This window comes from Cavia porcellus, unplaced genomic scaffold (assembly GCF_034190915.1).
Source record: "Cavia porcellus strain 051 isolate PalLab524CR breed Dunkin Hartley unplaced genomic scaffold, mCavPor4.1 scaffold_41, whole genome shotgun sequence".
NCBI classification, from domain to species: domain Eukaryota; kingdom Metazoa; phylum Chordata; class Mammalia; order Rodentia; family Caviidae; genus Cavia; species Cavia porcellus.
Window position 1 is genome coordinate 2877544 of NW_026947524.1, and position 18927 is coordinate 2896470.

Here is an 18927-nt window from a genome sequence, read left to right on the forward strand (position 1 = left end):
TTTTGGGTTACGATTAGCTTTAGGGTTAGGGTTAGGGTTAGGCTTAGGGGTTAGGGGTTAGTTGTTATGGATAGAGTTAGCATTAGGGTTAGGGTTAGCTTTCATGTTAGTGTTAGAGTTAGGGTTAGGTTTAGTGTTAGGGGTAGTGTTAGGTTTATGGTTATGGTTAGGGTTACAGATAGGGTTAGGGTTAGGGTTATGCTTAGTGGTTATTGTTAGGGTTAGGGTTAGTATTAAAGCTTAAGTTTAGGATTAGGTTAGGGTCAGGGTTAGAATTAGGGTTAGGGTTAGGGATACGCTTACACTTAGGCTTCGGGTTATGGTTTGGATTATGGTTATAATTTGGTTAGTGTTAGGGTTAGTGTTACGGTTAGGGTTAGGATTATGGTGTGGATTAGGATTAGGGTTCGGTTTAGCATTAGGTTTAGGGGTTAGGTGTTAGTGATAGTTTTACAGGTTAAGCTTCAAGTTACGGTTAGGGTTAGGGTTACGATTAGTGTTAGGGTTAGGGTTAGGGTTAGTGTTAGGGTTAACGTTTGCGTTAGATTTATGGTTAGTTATATTGTTAGGGTGAGTGTTAGGTTTAAGGGTTAGGTGTTAGGGATAATGTTGCATTTAGGGTTAGGGTTAGGGTTGGTTTAGAGTTTAGGTTTAGGGTTAGGACTTGGGTAAGTGTTACGGTTAGGGTTATGATTAGAATTTAAGTTTAGTGTTAGGTTTAGGGCTAAGTTTAGTGTTTAGTGTTAAGTTTAGGGTTAAGGTTATGGTTATCGTTAGGGTTAGGTTTAGGGCTAGGGTTAAGCTTTAGGTGTTAGGGAGAGGGTTTTTGTTAGGCTTCAGGTTATGGATAGGTTTTGGGTTACTATTTGCTTTAGGGTTAGGGTTAGGGGTTAGGTTTTATGAATAAAGTTAGTGTTAGGTTTAGGGTTAGGTTTAGTGTTAGTGTTAGGTTTAGGGTTAGGTTTAGGGTTATGGATAGTGTGGGGTTTATGGTTAAGGTTAATGTTAGGGATAGGCTTAGGCTTAGGGTTAGGTTTAGCGTTTAGGGTTAGGGTTAGGTTTAGGGTTATTGTTAGGTTTAGGGTTAGGTTGAGGTTTAGGTTAGGGTTAGGGATAAGTGTTAGGGGTTAGGGAGATTCTTAGGTTTAGTGTTAGGTTTAGGGGTTAGATGTTTGAGAAAATGTTAGGGTTAGGCTTCGGTTACTGTTATGGTTAGGGTTATGATTAGGTTTAGGGTTAGTGTTAGGGTTAGAGTTAGAGTTTAGAATTAGGGTTAGGGGTAGCGTTAGGGTTTTGGTTACGGTTAGGGTTTATGTTCAGGGTTAGGGATAGGGGTAGTGTTAACTTTAGGGTTATGGTTAGAGGTTAGAGTTAAGTTTACGGTTAGGGTTAGGTTTAGGATTAGAGTTAAAGGTTAGTGTTAGTGTTAGGGTTAGTGTTAGCATTAGAGTTTAGGGTTAGTGCTAGCTTGAGGGTTAGGGTGAGAGTTAGGGTTAGGTTTAGGGTTAAATTTAGGGTTAGGGTTAGATTTAGTGTTAGGGTTAATGTTAGGATTAGAAGTTAGTGTTAGGGGTAGGCTTAGGGTTATGGTTACTGTTAGGTTTAGGGTTAGTGTTAGGTGTTAGGAGTTAGGGAATGGGTTAGTGTGAGGCTTCGGTTTACGGATAGTGTTACGGTTATGATTAGATTTAGTCTTAGGGTTAGGGTTAGATTTAGGATTATGGTTAGTTTTAGGTTTAGGTTTAGGGTTGGGGTTAGGGGTTAAGTGTTAGGGATAGGATTAGGGTTAGGGTTAGAGTTAGGGTTAGGCTTAGCTTTACGGTTAGTTTTAGGGTTAGGGTAGGGTTAGTGTTAGGGGTTAAGTGTTAGGGGTAGTATTAGGGTTATGTTTAGGGTTAGGGTTAGGATTACAGTTAGGGTTAGGGTTAGTTTTATGGTTAGTTTTAGGTTTACGGATCTTGTTAGGGTTAGGGTTAGGCTTTAGGGTTAGGGTTAGGGTTAGTGTTAGTATTAGGCTTAGGGTTATGGTTAGAGGTTAGCATTAGTTTCAGTGTTAGTGTTGGGGTTAGGGTTAGGGTTAGGGTTCGGCTTAGTGTTTATGTTTAGGGTTAGTGTTAGGGCTAGGGTTAGTGTTAGGGTGAGTCTTAGTGTTCGGTTTAGAGGTATGGGTTAGGGTTAGGGTTAGTGTTAGTGTTAGGGTTAGGGTTACGGTGAGTGTTAGTCTTAGGGTTAGGGTTAGGTTTTGTGTTAGTTTTAGGGTTAGGTTTACGGTTTGGTTTGGGGTTGGGTGTTAGAGATAGGGATAGGTTTAGGTTTAGCCTAAGGGTTAGGTTTAGGCTAAGGGTTAGGTTTAACGTGAGGTTTAGGTTTAGGAATAGTGTTAGGTTTATGGTTAAGGTTTAGGTTTAGGGTTAGGGTTAGGGTTTGGGTTAGGTTTAGGCTTAGTTTTAGGGTTAGTGTTAGGTTTAGAATTCGGTTCATTGTTAGGGTTAGGTATAGAGTTAAAGTTAGGGTTAGGGTTAGATGTTAGGGCTAAGGTTAGAGTTATGGTTAGGGTTAGTGTTATGGTTAGAGTTTATGGTTAGGGTTAGTGTTAGAGTACGTGTTAAGGTTAGGGTTAGGGTTATTGTTAGAGGTTAGCATTAGGTTTAGGGTTAGAGTTTGTGTTTAGGGTTAGGGTTAGTGTTAGGCTTAGAGGTTATGGTTAAGGTTAGGGTTAGGGTTACGGTTAGAGTTTATGGTTAGGGTTAGTGTTAGAGTTAGTGTTAAGGTAAGGGTTAGGGTTATGGTTAGAGGTTAGAGTTAGGTTTAGAGTTACAGTTTGCGTTTAGGGTTAGGGTTAGGCTTAGAGGTTATGGTTAAGTTTAGGGTTAGGGTTACGGTTAAAACTTAAGTTTAGGTTTAGGGTTAAGGTTAGGGTAAGGGTTAATTTTAGCGTTAGGTTTAGGTTTAGGTTTAGGTATTAGTGGTAGTGTTAGGGTTTGGGTTAGGGTTAGGGTTAGGTTTAGGTTTAGGGTTAGGTATTAGTGGTAGTGTTAGGGTTTGGGTTAGGGTTAGGGTTAGGGATAGTATTAGGGTTAGGGTAGGGTTTAGGTTAGGGTTAGAGTTAGGATTAGTGTTAGTGTTAGGGTTAGGGTTAGGCTTAGATTTTATGGTTGGGTTTAGAGTAAGGGTTCATTCATATGTTTTGGGTTACGATTATTGTTTGGGTTAGGGATAGTGTTAGGGATAGGGTTACGCTTAGGCTTCTGGTTATGGTTAGTGTTACGTTTAGGATTAGGGTAGTGTTAGGTTTAGGGTTAGGGTTAGGGTTAGGATTACGGTTAGGGTTAGGTTTAGGGTTATGGTTACTATTAGGTTAGTGTTAGGATTAGGGTTAGGATTAGGGTTAGGGTTACGGTTAGGTTTAGAGTTAGGGTTAGGTTTAGAGTTAGGGTTAGGTTTAGAGTTATGGGTTAGGGTTAAGCTTAGGGTTAGTGTTAGGATTAGTTTTAAGGTTAGAGTTAGGGTTATGTTTAGGATTAAGTTTAGTGTTACGGTTAGTGTTAGTGTGTGGATTAGGATTAGACTTAGGGTTATGGTTAGGTTTAGGGGTTAGGTGTTAGCAATAGGCTTAGGGATATGATTCGTGTTATGGTTAGGGATAGGGTTACGATTAGATTAGGGTTAGTGTTAGGGTTAGTGTTTGCATTAGATTTATGGTTAGTTTTAGGGTTAGGGTTAGTGTGAGGTTTAAGTTTTAGGTGTCAGGAATAAGGTTTCAGTGAGGGTTATGTTTAGGGTTGGGTTACAGTTTAATTTTAGGGTTAGGTTTATGGTAAGTATTAGGTTTAATGTTATGATTAGAATTTAGGTTTAGGGTTAGGTTTAGGGTTAAGGTTATGGTTACGGTTAGGATTATGGTTAGGTTTAGGATTAGGGTTAAGCTTTAGGTGTTAGGGAGAGGGTTTTGGTTAGGCTTCGGGTTATGGTTAGGTTTTAAGTTATGATTAGCTTTAGGTTAGGTTTAGGGTTAGTGTTAGGGTAAGGGTTAGGGTTAGGGATAGGGGTTAGGTGTTATTGATAGAGTTAGAGTTAGTGTTAGGGTTTGGTTTAGTGTTAGTTTTAAGGTTAGGATTAGGTTTAGGGTGAGGGATATTGTTAGGTTTAGGGTTAATGTTAGGTTTAGGGATCGGGTTAGGTTTAGGGGTAGCGTTTAGGGTTACGGTGAGGGTTAGGGCTATTTTTAGTGTTAGGGTTAGGTTGAGGTTTAGGGTTAGGTCTAGGGTTAGGGTTAGGGTTAGTGTCAGGGTTAGGTTTCGTGTCAGGGTTAGGGTTTTGGTTAGAGTTTAGTACTAGGGTTAGGTTTAGGTTTTGTTTTAGGTTTAGGATTAGTGTTATGGTTAGGGTTAGTATTAGGTTATGGTTAAGGGTTAACGTTAGGGTTGGAGTTAGAAGTTAGGTTTAGTGCTATGTTTAGGTTTAGTGTTAGCGATAGTTTAGGGTTAGGGTTAGTGTTAGAGTTTAGGGTTAGTGTTAGTGTTAGGGTTGGGGTTAGGTTTAGGGTTAGGGTTAGGGTTAGGTTTAGGGTTAGAGCTATGGGTTAGGGTTAGGGTTAAGTTTAGTGTTATGGTAAGGTTTAGGCTATGGATAGGGTTAGGGTTAGGTTTACGTATTACAATCAGGCTTAGCGTTAGTTTAAGGGGTAGGGTTAGAGTTAGGGTAATGGATTAATGTTAGGTTTGGGTTAGGGTTATTGTTATGGTTATGGTTATGGTTAGGGTTAGGTTTATGTTTAGCGTAAGGTTTAGGGTTAGGTTGAGGTTTAGGGTTAGAGTTAAGTTTAGGGTTAGGGTAAGAGGTTAGTGCTAGGTTTAAGTTTAGGCTTAGGGTTAGGTTTAAGTTTAGGTTTAGGGTTAGGGTTAGGGTTAGGGTAATGTTTAGTATTAGTGTAATGTTTAGCGTCACTGTTAGCGTTAGGTTTACGTTTAGGGTTAGGGTTAGAGGTATGTGTTAGTGTTAGGTTTAGGGGAAGTGTTAGGGTTAGGATTAGTATTATGGTAGGTTTAGGGTTAGGGTTATGGTTACGTATTACGGTCTGTGTTAGTGTTAGATTAACGGGTAGGGTTACGGTTAGGCTTAGGGATGATTGTTAGCTTTAGCGTTAGGTTTATGGTTAGGGTTAGGTGAGAGTTCTTGTTAGGGTTATCGTTAGATTTTAGGGTTAGGGCTAGGTTTAGGGTTATTGTTAGGGTTAGGGTTTGGTTTAGGGTTAGAGTTTAGGGTTAGGGTTAGGTTTAATTTTAGGGTTAGATTTAAGGTTAGATTTAGGATTAGAATTTGGGGTTAGGGATAATGTTAGAGTTCGGGTTACAGTTTGGGTAAAGGTTAGCCCTAGGTTAAGGGTTAGCATTTCGTTTAGGGTTAGGGTTAGGGTTAGGTTTTAGGATCAGGGTTATTGTTAGGGTTAGGGTTAGGATTAGGGTTATGTTTAGGTTTAGGGATAGTGTTACGGATAGACTTTGGGTTACGGTTAGGGTTATGGTTAGGGTTATGGTTAGGATTAGTGTTAGATTCAGGTTTAGGTTTAGGGTTAGGGTAAGTTTTAGGTTTAGGGTTAGGTTTAGGGTTAGAATTTAGGTTTAGTGTTAGGTTTAGGGTTCATGTTAGGGATAGTTTTAGGGTTAGGGTTAGTGTTAGAGGTTAGGGTTAAGGTTAGGGTTGTGGTTAGGGTCAGGGTTAGGGTAGGGTTAGAAGTAAGCTTTAGGTTTAGGTTTAGGGGTAGGGTTATGTTTAAGGATACTCTTATGGTAGGTTTAGGGTTAGGGTTCGGGTTAGGTATTAAGATCAGTGTTAGGGTTAGTTTAAGGGGTAGGGTTAGTTTTAGGGTTATTGATTAATGTTAGGTTTAGTGTTAGGTTTACAGTTATGGTTATGGTTAGGGTTAGTGTTAGGGTTAGGGTTAGAGTTTAGGATTAGGGTTAGTTTTAGGGTTAGGGTTAGTGTTAGTGTTAGGGTTAGATTTAGGGTTAAATTTTAGGATTAGGTTATGTTTAGGGTTAGGGTTACTTTTAGGCTTAGGATTAGCTTTTAGGGTTAGAGCTCTGTTTAGGGTTAGGGTTACGGTTACGGTTAGGGTTAGGGTTAGGTTTAGGTTTAGGTGTTAAGTGTTAAAAGAGGCTTATATAGGCTTTGGTTTAGGGTTAGGGTTAGGGTTAGGGGTTAGTTATTAGGGATAGAGTTAGCTTTAGGGTTAAGTTTCGGGCTAGGGTTAGGTTTAGGGTAAGGTTTAGGGTTAGGGATAGTGTTAGTGTTAGTGTTAGGGTTAGGGTTGGGTTTAGGTTTAGAGTTTAGGTTTAGTGTTAGGTTTAGTGTTAAGGTTAGGGTTAGTGTTAGGTTTATGATTAGAGTTTATGGTTGGTGTAGGGTTAGAGTTAGGGTTACTTTTAAGGTTAGGGCTAGGATATGGGTTAGATTTAGAGGTTAGGTGTTAGGGAGAGGGTTAGGGTTAGGCTCCTGGTTATGGTTAGGTTTTGCGTTAAGATTAGGTTTTTCTTACGGTTATGGTTAGGGTTAGGGTTAGGTTTAGGGTTACACTTAATGTTAGGGTTATGACTAAGGTTCAGGTTAGGAGTTAGATGTTAGTGAGAGGGCTAGGGTTAGGCTTTGTGTTACAGTTACAGTTAGGGTCACGATTAGGTTTAGGGTTAGGATTAGGGTTAGGGTTAGTGTTTGGTTTAGGGTTAATTTTAGAGTTCGGGTTATGGTTAAGTTTAGGGGTTAGGTCTTAGTGATATGGTTAGGGTTAGGGTTAAGTTTAGGGTTTTATTTAGGGTTATGATTAGGGTTTGCAATAATGTTAGGTTTAGGTTTAGGTTTAGGGTTAGGGTTACTGTTAGGGTTAGAAGATAGGTTTAGTTTTAGTGTTAGGGTTAGGGTTAGGATTACGGCTAGGGTTATGGTTAGAGGTTAGTCTTTGATTTAGGGTTAGATTTAGTGTTAGTGTTAGTGTTAGTGTTAGGCTTAGATTTTATCGATAGTGTTAGGGTTAGTGTTTGGGTTTGGTTAAGGTTACAGTTAGGGTTTGAGTTAGAGTTAAACATTCGGGTTAGCGTTAGAGTTACGGTTAGAGTTTAGGGTTAGTGTTAGTGTAAGGTTTAGTTTTAGGGTTAGGGTTAAGTTTAGGGTTAGAGTTAAGGGTTATGGTTCAGTTTAGGATTAGGGTTAGTGTTAGGGTTAGGGTTAGTGTTACACTTAATATTAGTGTTATGATTAAAGTAAGTGTTAGGAGTTAGCTGTTAAGGAGGGCGTTATGATTAGGCTTTGGATTATGGTTAGGGTTAGGGTTACAATTAGGTTTAGGGTTAGGGTTAGTGTTAGGGGTTATTTTAGTGTTAGTTTTAGAGTTAGGGTTAGGGTTAAGGTTAGGGGTTAGGTGTTAGCGATAGGGTTAGTGTTAGGGTTAAGATTAGGGGTTAGCTGTTAGTGATAGGGTTAGGGTTAGTGTTAAGTTTAGGGTTACGGATAGGATTAGGGTTAAGTTTAGAGGTTAGTGTTATGGTTAGGGTAATTGTGAGGCTTAGGATTAGGGTTAGAGTTTGGGTTAGGGTTAGGGTTAGGATTAGGCTTAGGGTTAGTATTAGTGTTATGGTTAGGGTTAGCATTTTGGATTAGGGTTAGGATTAAGGTTGGTGTTATGTTTAAGGTTAGTGTTCGGTTTAGGTTTAGGTTTAGGGTTAGGGTTAGGGTTAGAAGTTAGGTTTACTGCCAGGTTTAGGATTAGGTTTAGGGATAGTTTAGATTTAGAGTTAGTGTTAGAGGTTACGTTTAGTGTTAGGGTTAGGTTTAGGGTTAGGGTTAGGGTTAGGTTTAGATGTATGGGTTAGGGTTAGGTTTAGGTTTAGGTTTTGGATTAGGGTTATGCTAGGGTTAGGGTTAGGGTTAGGTTTAGGTATTACAGTCAGGCTTAGGGATAGTTTAACGGGTAGTGTTAGGGTTAAGGTAAGGGACTAATGTTAGGTCTGGGTTAGGTTTATGGTTATGTTTATGGTTAGGGTTAGGGTCAGGATTAGTGTTAGGGTCAGGGTTAGGGTTAGTGTTAGGTTTAGGGTTAGGGTTAGTGTTATGGTTAGGGTTTGGTTTAGAGTTAAAGGATAGGGTTACGGTTATGTTTACAGTTAGAGTTTAGCGTTAGTGTTAGGGTAAGTGTTAGGTTTAGGGTTAGGTTTAGGGTTAGAGCTTAGGGTTAAGATTCGTTTTTGAGTTAGGGTTAGGGTTAGGGTTAGGGTTAGGTGTTAAGTGTGAGTGATAAGGTTATGGTTAGTGTTAGGTTTAGGGTTCAGTTTAGTGTTAGAATTATGGTAAGGATAGTGTAAGGGTTAGGTCTAGCATTTAGGGTTAGGTTTAGGGTTAGGTTTAGGTTTAGTGTTAGGGTTAAAATATAGGTTTAGTGTTAGGGTTAGGTTTAGGTTTAGCTTTAGTGTTATGTTTATGGTTAGAGGTTAACATTTGTTTTAGGGTTAGAGTTAGGGTTATGTTAGGCTTAGAGGTTATGGTTATGGTTAGGGTTAAAGCTAAGGTTCAGGTTTACATTTAGGGTTAAGGTTAGGGTTATGGTTAGAGTTTAGGATTAGATTTAAGGTTAGGGTTAGTCTTAGGATTATAGTTAGAGGTTAGGTTTTTGTTTAGGATTTGAATTAGTGTTAGTGTTAGGCTTAGAGGTTATGGTTATAGTTAGGGTTAGGATTAGGGTTAAAGCTTAGGTTCAGGGTTAGGTTTAGGTGTAGGGTAAGGTTAGGGATAAGCTAAGGGTTAGGATTAGGTTTAGTGTTTAATTTTAGTGTTAGGTTTACCGTTAGGGTTAGTTTTAGAGGTTACTGATAGGGTTATGTTTAGGGTTAGGATTAGTGTTAAGGTTAGGGGTAGGGTTAGGTTTAGAGGTTACTGATAGGGTTATGTTTAGGGTTAGGATTAGTGTTAAGGTTAGGAGTAGGGTTAGTGTTAGGGTTACGGTGAGGGTTAGGCTTAGGGATATGGTGAGTGTTAGGGTTACAATTAGGTTAGCGTTAGTGTTATGGTTAGGGTTTGTGTTAGATTTAGTGTTTGGGTTAGGTTTAGGGTTAGGGTTTAGGTGTTAGGGATAGATTTATGGGTTCGGGTTAGTGTTAGTGTTAGGGTTAGGGTTATGGTTAGAGTTAGGGTTACGGTTATGGTTAAAGGTTAGTGTTAGCTTTAGGGTTAGGGTTAGGGTTTGTGTTAGAGTTAAAAGTTAGGGTTAGGTTTAGCATTACAGTTAGAGTAAGGGTTTGTGTTAGGTTAAGGGTTAGGTTTAGGTTTAGGATTAGTTTTAGAGGTTAGTGATAGGGTTAGGTTTATGTTTAGGGTTAGTGTGAGGGTTAGGGTTAGAGTTAGAGTTAGGGTTATGTTTAGGGTTAGGCTTAGGGATATGGTTAGGGCTACAATTACAATTAGGTTACCCTTAGTGTTATGGTTAGGGTTTGCCTTAGATTTAGTTTTAGTGTTAGTGTTAGTGTTAGTGTTAGGGTTAGGGTTAGGTTTAGGTGTAAGGTGTTAGGGATAGGGTTATGGGTTAGGGTTAATGTTAGGGTTAAGGTTAGGATTACGGTTAGAGTTAGGGTTTCGCTTATGGGTAGAGGTTAGTGTTAGGTTTAGGGTGAGGTTTAGGATTGGGTTTGGGTTAGAGTTAAAGGTTAGTTAGGTTTAGCATTACAGTTCGAGTAAGGGTTAGTGTTAGGGTAAGGGTTAGGTTTATGCTTACGGTTAGGTTTAGAGTTAGAATTTTGTGTTGTGGTTCGTTTTACGGTTAGGCTTATTTTAGTGTTAGGGTTAGGGTTACGCCTTGTGCTAGGGTTATGATTAAGGTTAGGGTTAGGAGTTATGTATTAGTGAGTGGGTTAGGTTTAGCCTGTGGGTTACCTTTAGGGTTAGGGTTACAATTAGGTTTAGTGTTAGTGTTAGGTTTAGGGTTAGGGTTAGTTTTAGGGTTAGTTTTAGAGTTAGGATTAGGGTTAGTTTTAGGGGTTAGGTGTTAGCAATAGGGTTAGTGTGAGGGTTAGGTTTATGGTTCAGTTTAGGGTTGGGTTAGGGTTAGGGATAGTGTTAGGTTTACGGTTAGAGTTTAGGATTTTGATGAGGGTTAGGGGTAGGTTTAGGTTTTGGGTTAGGTTTAGTTCTAGGGTTAAAAGTTAGGTTTAGCGTTAGTGTTAGTTTTATGGTTAGAGGTTAGCATTTGGTTTAGGTTTACAGTTATTGTTAGGGTTTGCGTTAGATTTAGTGTTAGCGTTAGGATTAGGTTTAGAGGTTAGCATTAGGGTTAGTATTCGGTTTAGTGTGAGGGTTAGGGTTAGGGTTAGAGTTATGGTTATGGTTAGGGTTAGGCTTAGGGTTATGGTTAGGTTTAGGGTTACAATTAGGTTAGCCTTAAGCTTAGGGTAAGGGTTAGGTTTAGGGTTAGGGTTATGTTTACGGTTAAAGTTTAGGTTATAGTTCGGGCTAGGTTTAGGAATTGTTTTAGGGTTAGTGTTAGGGTTACACTTAGTGTTAGGGTTATGATTAAGTTAAGGTTAGGAGTTAGGAGTTAGGGACAGGGTTAGGGTTAGGCTTTGCGTTTCGGTTAGAATTATGGTTACAATTAGGTTTAGGGCTAGAGTTAGGTTTAGGGTTAGTGTTATGGTTAGTTTGAGGGTTAGGGTTAGGGAGTTAGGCTTAGGATTAGGGTTAGGGGTTACTTGTTACCAATAGGGCTAGGGTTAGGTTTCAGTTTAGGGTTCAGTTTAGGGCTAGGGTTAGGGATAGGGATAGCATTAGGGTTAGGGTTAGGGTTTAGGGTTAGGATTACATTTTGGTTTAGGTTTAGGTTTAAGGTTAAAGTTAGTGTTAGGGTTAGAAGATTGTTTAAGTGTTAGGGTTAGGGTTAGGGTTAGGGTTAGGTTTAGTGTTAGGGTTAGGGTTAGCATTCAGGATTAGGTTTAAGGTTATTTTTAGGGTTAGGGTTATATTAGAGGTTACCTTTTGGTTGAGGGTTAGAGTTAGGGTTAGTGTTAGGGTTAGTTTTACGCTTAGAGTTTATGTTTAGTGTTAGGTTTAGTGGTAGGGTTAGGGTTAAAGCTTAGGTTCAGTGTTAGGGTTAGGATTAGGGTTAGGGTTAGGGACATGGTAAAAGTTAGCATTAGGGTTAGTGGTTAGTTTTAGGGTTAGGGTTACGGTTAAGTTTAGTGATAGGTTTAGATGTTAGTGTTAGTGTTAGGGTTAGCGTTAGTGTGAGGATTAGGATTAGGTTTAGAATTAGGTTTAGGGTTAGACTTAGGGTTATGGTTAGTGATAGGGTTACAATTAGGTTAGAATTAGGGTTAGGGTTAGGATTAGGGTTTGCGTTAGCTTTAGTGTTAGATTTAGGGTTATGGTTATGGTTATGTTTAGGTGTTAGGGATAGTGTTATAGGTTAGGGTGAGTGTTAGGGTTAGGGTTAGCGTTAGAGTTAGAGTTAAGGGTTAGGGTTAGGTTTGGGTTTGTGTTATGGTAATGGTTAGGGTTAGTTTGAGGTTTAGGGTGAGTGTTAGGGTTAGAAGTTAATTTTTAGTGTTAGATTTAGGCTTAGTGTTAAGAATAGGTTTAGGGTTAGTGTTAGTGTTACAGGTTAGGTTTAATGTTATGGTTAGGGTTATGGTTAGTGTTAGGGTTATGATTAGAGTTAGAGTTAAAGGTTAGAATTACGGTTAGGTTTAGAAGTGTGTTTTAGTGTTAGTATTAGGTTTAGTATCAGGGTTAGTGTTAGGGTTAGAGGTTAGTGTTAGGTTTAGAGTTAGGTTTAGGGTTAAGGTAAGGGTTAGGTTTAGGTTTAAAGTTAGAGGTATGGGTTATCGTTAGGGTTAGGGTTAGGTTTATGGTTAGGTTTAGAGTTAGCGTTAGTTTTCCGGTTAGGTTTAGGGTTAGTGTTAGAGGTATGGGTTAGGGTTAGGGCTAGGATTAGGTTTAGGGTTATGGTAAGTTTAGCATTAGTGTTAGGGTTGCGTATTACTGTCAATGTTAGTGTTAGTTTAATGGGTAGGTTTAGGGTTAGGGTTAGCGATTAGTGTTAGGTTTATGGCTAGTGTTAAGTTTAAGGTTAAATTCATTTTTAGTGTTAGAGTTTAGGGTTAGTGTTAGGTTTAGGGTTATTGTTAGTGTTAGGGTTAGGTTTCGGTTTAGAATTTAGGGTTAGGGTTAGTGTTAGGGTTATGCTTAGAGGTTATGATTAGGATGAGTGTTAGGGTTAGGGTTAAAGCTTAGGTTTAGGTTTACTGTCACAGTTATTGATAGGTTTAGGTTTAGTGGTTAGTGTTAGGGTTATGTTTAGGGTTAGTGTTAGGGTTATGGTTAGGTTTAGAGTTATGTTTAGGTTTAGGTTTAGTGTTAGGGTTAAGGATAGAATTAGGGTTAGGGTCATTGTTAGGCTTTGGGTTACAGTTATGATAAGGTTAGGGTTATGGTAAGGGTTAGGTTTAGGTTTCGGTTTAGAATTTAGGGTTAGGGTTAGTGTTAGGGTTATGCTTAGAGTTTATGATTAGGGTGAGTGTTAGGGTTAGTGTTAAAGCTTAGGTTTAGGTTTACTGTCACAGTTATTGTTAGGTTTAGGTTTAGTGGTTAGTGTTAGGGTTATGTTTAGGGTTAGTGTTAGGGTTATGGTTAGGTTTAGAGTTATGTATAAGTTTAGGTTTAGTGTTAGGGTTAAGGATAGAATTAGGGTTAGGGTCATTGTTAGGCTTTGGGTTACAGTTATGATAAGGTTAGGGTTATGGTAAGGGTTAGGTTTAGGTTGAGGTTTAGGATTAGGGTTAGGGTTAAGTTTAGAAGTTAGGTTTAATGTTAATGTTAGGATTATGGTTAGGCATAGGTTTTGGGTTAGGGTTACTGTTAGAGGTTTGGGTTAGTGTTAGGGTTAGCATTAGCGATAGCGTTAGGGTTAGAATTAGAGGTATGGGTTAGGGTTAGGTTTAGGGGTAGGGTTAGGTTTAGGGTTAGGGTTAGGGGTTAGGTGTTATGGAGAGTGTTACGGGTAGGCTTCATGTTACCGTTAGCGTTAAAGTTACGATTAGGTTTAGGGTTAGTGTTAGGGTTAAGTTTAGAGTTTAGAATTATGGTTAGGGATAGCGTTAGTGTTTGGTTACAGTTAGAGTTTTTGTTTAGGGTTAGTGTTAGTGTTAGGGTTAGGGTTAGTGTTAGGGCTAGAGGTTAGTGTTAGGTTTAGAGTTAGGTTTAGGGTTAAGGTAAGGGTTAGGTTTAGGTTTAAAGTTAGAGGTATGGGTTATCGTTAGGGTTAGGGTTAGGGTTATGGTTAGGTTTAGAGTTAGCATTAGTTTTCGGGTTAGGTTTAGGGTTAGTGTTAGAGGTATGGGTTAGGGTTAGGGCTAGGATTAGGTTTAGGGTTATGGTTATGGTAGGTTTAGCGTTAGGGTTAGGGTTACGTATTACCGTCAGTGTTAGTGTTAGTTTAATGGGTAGAGTTAGGGTTAGGGTTATCGTTTAGTGTTAGGTTTATGGCTAGGGTAAAGTTTAAGGTTAAATTCATTTTTAGTGTTAGAGTTTAGGGTTAGTGTTAGGTTTAGGGTTATTGTTAGTGTTAGGGTTGGGTTTTGGTTTAGAATTTAGGGTTAGGGTTAATGTTAGGGTTAAGCTTAGAGGTTATGATTAGGGTGAGTGTTAGGGTTAGGGTTAAAGCTTAGGTTTAGGTTTAGCATCGCAGCAATGGTTAGGGTTAGGTTTAGTGGTTAGTGTTAGTGTTATGTTTAGGGTTCGTGTTAGAGTTATGGTTAGGTTTAGGGTTAGGGTTAGGGTTAGGGTTAAGAATAGAATTAGGGTTAGGGTCATGGTCAGGCTTTGGGTTATGGTTATGATAAGGTTAGGGTTATGGTAAGGGTTAGGTTTAGCTTGAGGTTTAGGATTAGCGTTAGGTTTAATGTTAATGTTAGGGTTACCGTTAGGCATAGGTTTAGGGTTAGGGTTACTGTTAGATGTTTGGGTTAGGGTTAGGGTTCGCGTTAGGGTTAGGATTAGAGGTATGGGTTAGGGTTAGGTTTAGGGGTAGGGTTAGGTTTAGGGTTAGGTGTTAGGTGTTAGGGGTAGGCTTCGTGTTATGGTTAGGGTTAAAGTTACGATTAGTTTTAGGGTTAGTGTTAGGGTTAAATTTAGAGTTTAGAATTATGGTTAGGGGTAGCTTTAGTGTTTTGGTTACGGTTAGAGTTTAGGTTTAGGGTTAGGGTTAGGTTTAGTGTTAGTGTTAGGGTTAGGGTTATGGTTAGAGGTTAGCATTAGCTTTAGGGTTAGTGTTAGGTTTAGGGTTAGGGTTAGGGTTAGCTTTATGGTTGGGATTATGGTAGTGTTAGGCTTAGGGTTAGGTATTACTGTCAGGTTTAGTGTTTGTTTAAGGGGTAGTGTTAGGGTTAGGTTTAGGGTTACATTTAGGGTTAGGGTAAGGTTCAGGGTTTGGAAAAGTGTTAGGTTTAGGGCTGGGTTTAGGGTTAGGGATAGCGTTAGGGTTAGGGTTAGGTTTAGGGTTAGAGTTTAGGTTTAGGTTTAGGTTTAGGTTTAAGTTTAGTGTTAGGGTTAGGTTTAGGTTTACAATTTATTGTTGTGGTAGGATTATGTTTAGGTTTACGTTTAAGGTTATGGTTAGGGCTAGGTTTAGGTTTAGAGTTAGGGGTTAGGGGTTAGGGAGAGGATAAGGGTTAGGCTTCCAGTTATGGTTAGGTTTTGGATTACAATTAGGTTTAGGCTTATGGTTATGGTTAGTGTTATGGTCAGGTTTAGGTTTAGGGTTAGATTTAGAGGTAGGGTTAGCGTTAGGGTTATGGGTTAGGTGTTAGTTACAGGGTTAGGTTTAGGGTTAGGGTTAAGTATTACAGTCAGGCTTCGGGTTAGTTTAGGGAGTAGAGTTAGGGTTAGGGTAACGGATTAATGTTAGGTTTATGGTTATGGTTATGGTTAGGTTTAGGGGTAAGGCTAGGATTAGAAGTTAGGCTTAGTTGTAGGCTTAGGGTTAGGGTTAGGGTTAGGGTAAGTGTTATGGTTAGTGTTAGGGTTATGGCTAGGGGTTAGGCGTTATGTAGAAGGTTAAGCTTATGCTTGGGATTACGGTTAGGGTTAGGGTTATGATTAGCTTGAGGGTAAGGCTTAGGGTTCGGGTTAGTGTTAGCATTAGTTTTATTGTTAGTTTTAAGATTCGGGTTTAGCATTAGTGTTAGAGGGTAGGTGTTAGGCATAGGATTAGGGTTAGGCTTAGGTTTACGGTTAGGGTTAGTTTTAGGGATAGTGTTAGGTTTAGAGTTAGGGTTTAGTGTTAGTGTTAGGGTTAAGGTTAGGGTTAGGGTTAGGTTTTGGGTTATAGTTTACAGTTATTTTTAGGTTAGGTTTAGAGTTAGTGTTAGGGTTAGAGTTTGGGTTGGTGTTAGGGTTAGGTTTAGGGTTAAGATTAGGGTGAGGATTAGAGCTTAAGTGTTAAGAAGAGGGTTAGGGTTACGCTTTAGGTTAGGGTTAGGGTTAGGGTTACAATTAGGTTTAGGGTTAAATTTAGGATTAGGTTTAGGGTTAGATTTAGTAGTAGTTTTAGAGTAGGGTTAAGGTTAGGGGTTAGGTGTTAGGGATAGTGTTAGGGTTAGTGTTAGGTTTAGGGTTAGGGTTAGGGATAGTCTTAGGGTTAAGATTATGGTTAGTGGTTAATTTTAGGGTTAGGATTACGGTTAGTGTTATGGTTAAGTTTAGAATTTAGTGTTCGTGTGAGGGTTTGGGTTAGGGTTAGTGTTAGTGTTAGGATTAGGGTTAGAGTTAGGATTAGGGTTAGGGGTGGGTTTAGGTTTGGGTTAGGGCTAGTGTTAGTGTTAGGATTAGAATTTAGGGTTAGGGTTAGGGTTAGGATTCGGTTTAGGGTTAGGTTAGGTGTTAGGTGTTAGCGTTAAGGTTAGGGTTAGTGTTGGGGTTATGGTTAGAGGTTACCATTAGGTTTAGGGTTAGAGTTAGAGTTAGGGTTATTATTAGGGTTAGAGTTAAAGGTTAGGATTAAGGTTAGGTTTAGAAGTGTGTTTTAGTGTTAGTATTAGGTTTACTATCAGGGTTAGTGTTAGGGTTAGAGGTTAGTGTTAGGTTTAGAGTTAGGTTTAGGGTTAAGGTAAGGGTTAGGTTTAGGTTTAAAGTTAGAGGTATGGGTTATCATTAGGGTTAGGGTTAGGGTTATGGTTAGGTTTAGAGTTAGCGTTAGTTTTCGGGTTAGGTTTAGTGTTAGTGTTAGAGGTATGGGTTAGTGTAAGGGTTAGGATTAGGTTTAGGGTTATGGTAAGTTTAGCGTTAGGGTTAGGGTTACGTATTACTGTCAGTGTTAGTGTTAGTTTAATGAGTAGGGTTAGGGTTAGGGTTAGGGATTAGTGTTAGGTTTATGGCTAGGGTTAAGGTTAGGGTTAGTGTTATTTTTAGGGTTAGAGTTTAGGGTTAGTGTTAGGTTTAGGGTTATTGTTAGTGTTAGGTTTAGGTTTCGGTTTAGAATTTAGGGTTAGGGTTAGTGTTAGGGTTATACTTAGAGTTTATGATTAGGGTGAGTGTTAGGGTTCGGGTTAAAGCTTAGGTTTAGATTTAGCGTCATGGTTATTGTTAGGGTTAGGTTTAGTGGTTAGTGTTAGGGTTATGTTTAGGGTTAGTGTTAGGGTTATGGTTAGGTTTACAATTATATTTAGGTTTAGGCTTAGTGTTAGAGTTAAGGATAGAATTAGGGTTAGGGTCATGGTTAGGCTTTGGGTTACGGTTATGATAAGGTTATGGTTATGGTAAGTGTTAGGTTTAGGTTCAGGTTTAGGATTAGTTTAGGGTTACTTTAGAAGTTAGGTTTAATGTTAATGTTAGGGTTATGGTTAGACATAGGTTTTGGGTTAGGGTTACTGTTAGAGGTTTGAGTTAGGGTTAGGGTTTGTGTTAGTGATAGCATTAGGGTTCGGATTAGAATTATGGGTTAAGGTTAGGTTTAGAGGTAGGGTTAGGTTTAGGTTTAGGGTTAGGGTTAGGGTTAGGGGTTATTTGTTAGGGAGAGTGTTAGGGCTAGACTTCATGTTACGGTTAGGTTTAAAGTTATGATTAGGTTTAGGGTTAGTGTTAGAGTTAAGTTTAGTGTTTAGAATTAGGGTTAGTGATAGCGTTAGTGTTTTGGTTACAGTTAGAGTTTTTGTTTAGGGTTAGGGTTAGTGCTAGGGTTAGGGTTAGTGTTAAGGCTAGAGGTTAGTGTTAGGTTTAGAGTTAGGTTTAGATTTAAGGTAAGGGTTAGGGTTAGGTTTAGGGTTAGAGGTATGGGTTAGCATTAGGGTTAGGGTTAGGGTTAGGGTTAGGTTTAGGATTAGCGTTAGTTTTAGGGTTAGGGTTAGGGTTAGTGTTAGTGGTATGGGTTAGGTTTAGGGTTAGGCTTAGAATTAGGTTTAGGGTTATGGTAAGTTTAGCGTTAGGGTTAGTGTTACGTATTACGGTCCGTATTAGTGTTAGTTTAATGGGTAGGGTTAGGTTTAGGGTTAGCAAATAATGTTAGGTTTATGGCTATTGTTAATGTTAGGGTTAATGTTATTTTTAGGGTTAGAGTTTAGGGTTAGTGTTAGTTTTAGGGTTATTGATAGTGTTAGTGTTAGGTTTCAGTTTAGAATTTAGGGTTAGGGTTAGTGTTAGGGTTATGCTTAGAGGTTATGATTAGGGTGAGTTTTAGGGTTAGAGTTAAAGCTTAGGTTTAAGTTTAGCGTCATGGATATTTTTAGGGTTAGGTTTAGTGGTTAGTGTTAGGGTTATGTTTAGAGTTAGTGTTAGGGTTATGATTAGGTTTAGAGTTATGTTTAGGTTTAGGGTTAGTGTTAGGGTTAAGGATAGAATTAGGGTTAGGGTCATGGTTAGGCTTTGGGTTACGGTTATGATAAGGTTAGGGTTATGGTAAGGGTTATGTTTAGGTTCAGGTTAGGATTAGGTTTACTGTTAGGGTTAGAAGTTAGGTTTAATGTTAATGTTAGGTTTACTGTTAGGTATAGGTTTGGGTTTGGGTTACTGTTAGAGGTTTGGGTTAGTTTTAGGGTTAGCGTTAGTATTAGTGTTAGGTTTAGGATTAGAGGTATGGGTTAGTTTTAGGGATAGGGTTAGGTTTAGCGTTAGGTTTAGGGTTAGGGTTAGGGTTAGGGGTTAGGTGTTAGGGAGAGTGTTATGGGTAGGCTTCATGTTACTGTTAAGGTTAAGGTTACGATTAGGTTTAGGGTTAGTTTTATGGTTAAGGTTATAGTTTAGAATTAGGGTTAGGGGTAGCGTTAGTGTTTTGGTTATGGTTAGAGTTTAGATTTAAGGTTAGGGTTAGGGTTAGGGTTAATGTTAGGCTTAGGGTTATGGTTAGAGGTTAGTGTTAGGTTTAGGGTTAGGTTTAGCTTTAGGGTTAGGGTTAGGGTTAGCTTCATGGTTGGGGTTATTGTAGTGTTAGGCTTAGGGTTAGCTATTACTGTCAAGTTTAGGGTTTGTTTACGGGGTAAGGTTAGGGTTAGGGTTAGGGATTAATGTTAGGTTTAGTGTTAGTGTTATGTTTAGGGTTAGGGTTAGGTTTTGGGTTAGAGTTTAGGGTTATGGTTATGGTTATGGTTAGGGTTAGGATTATGATTAGAATTTAAAGTTAGGTTTATGTTTAGGATTAGGTTTGCGATTAGGGTTATGTTTAGGTTTACAGTTAATTTTAGGGTTAGGTTTAGTATTAGGTTTAGGGCTTAAGTGTTAGGGATAGGATAAGGGTTAGTGTTAGAATTAGGGTTAGGTTTAGGTTTACTGTTAGTTTTAGGTTTGGAGTTATGGTTAGGGTTAGTGATTAAGTGTTATGGGTAGGTATAGGTTTATTGTTAGGGATAGGGTTATTGTTAAGTTTAGGGTCAGGGTTAGGTTTACAGTTAAGTTTAGGGTTACCGA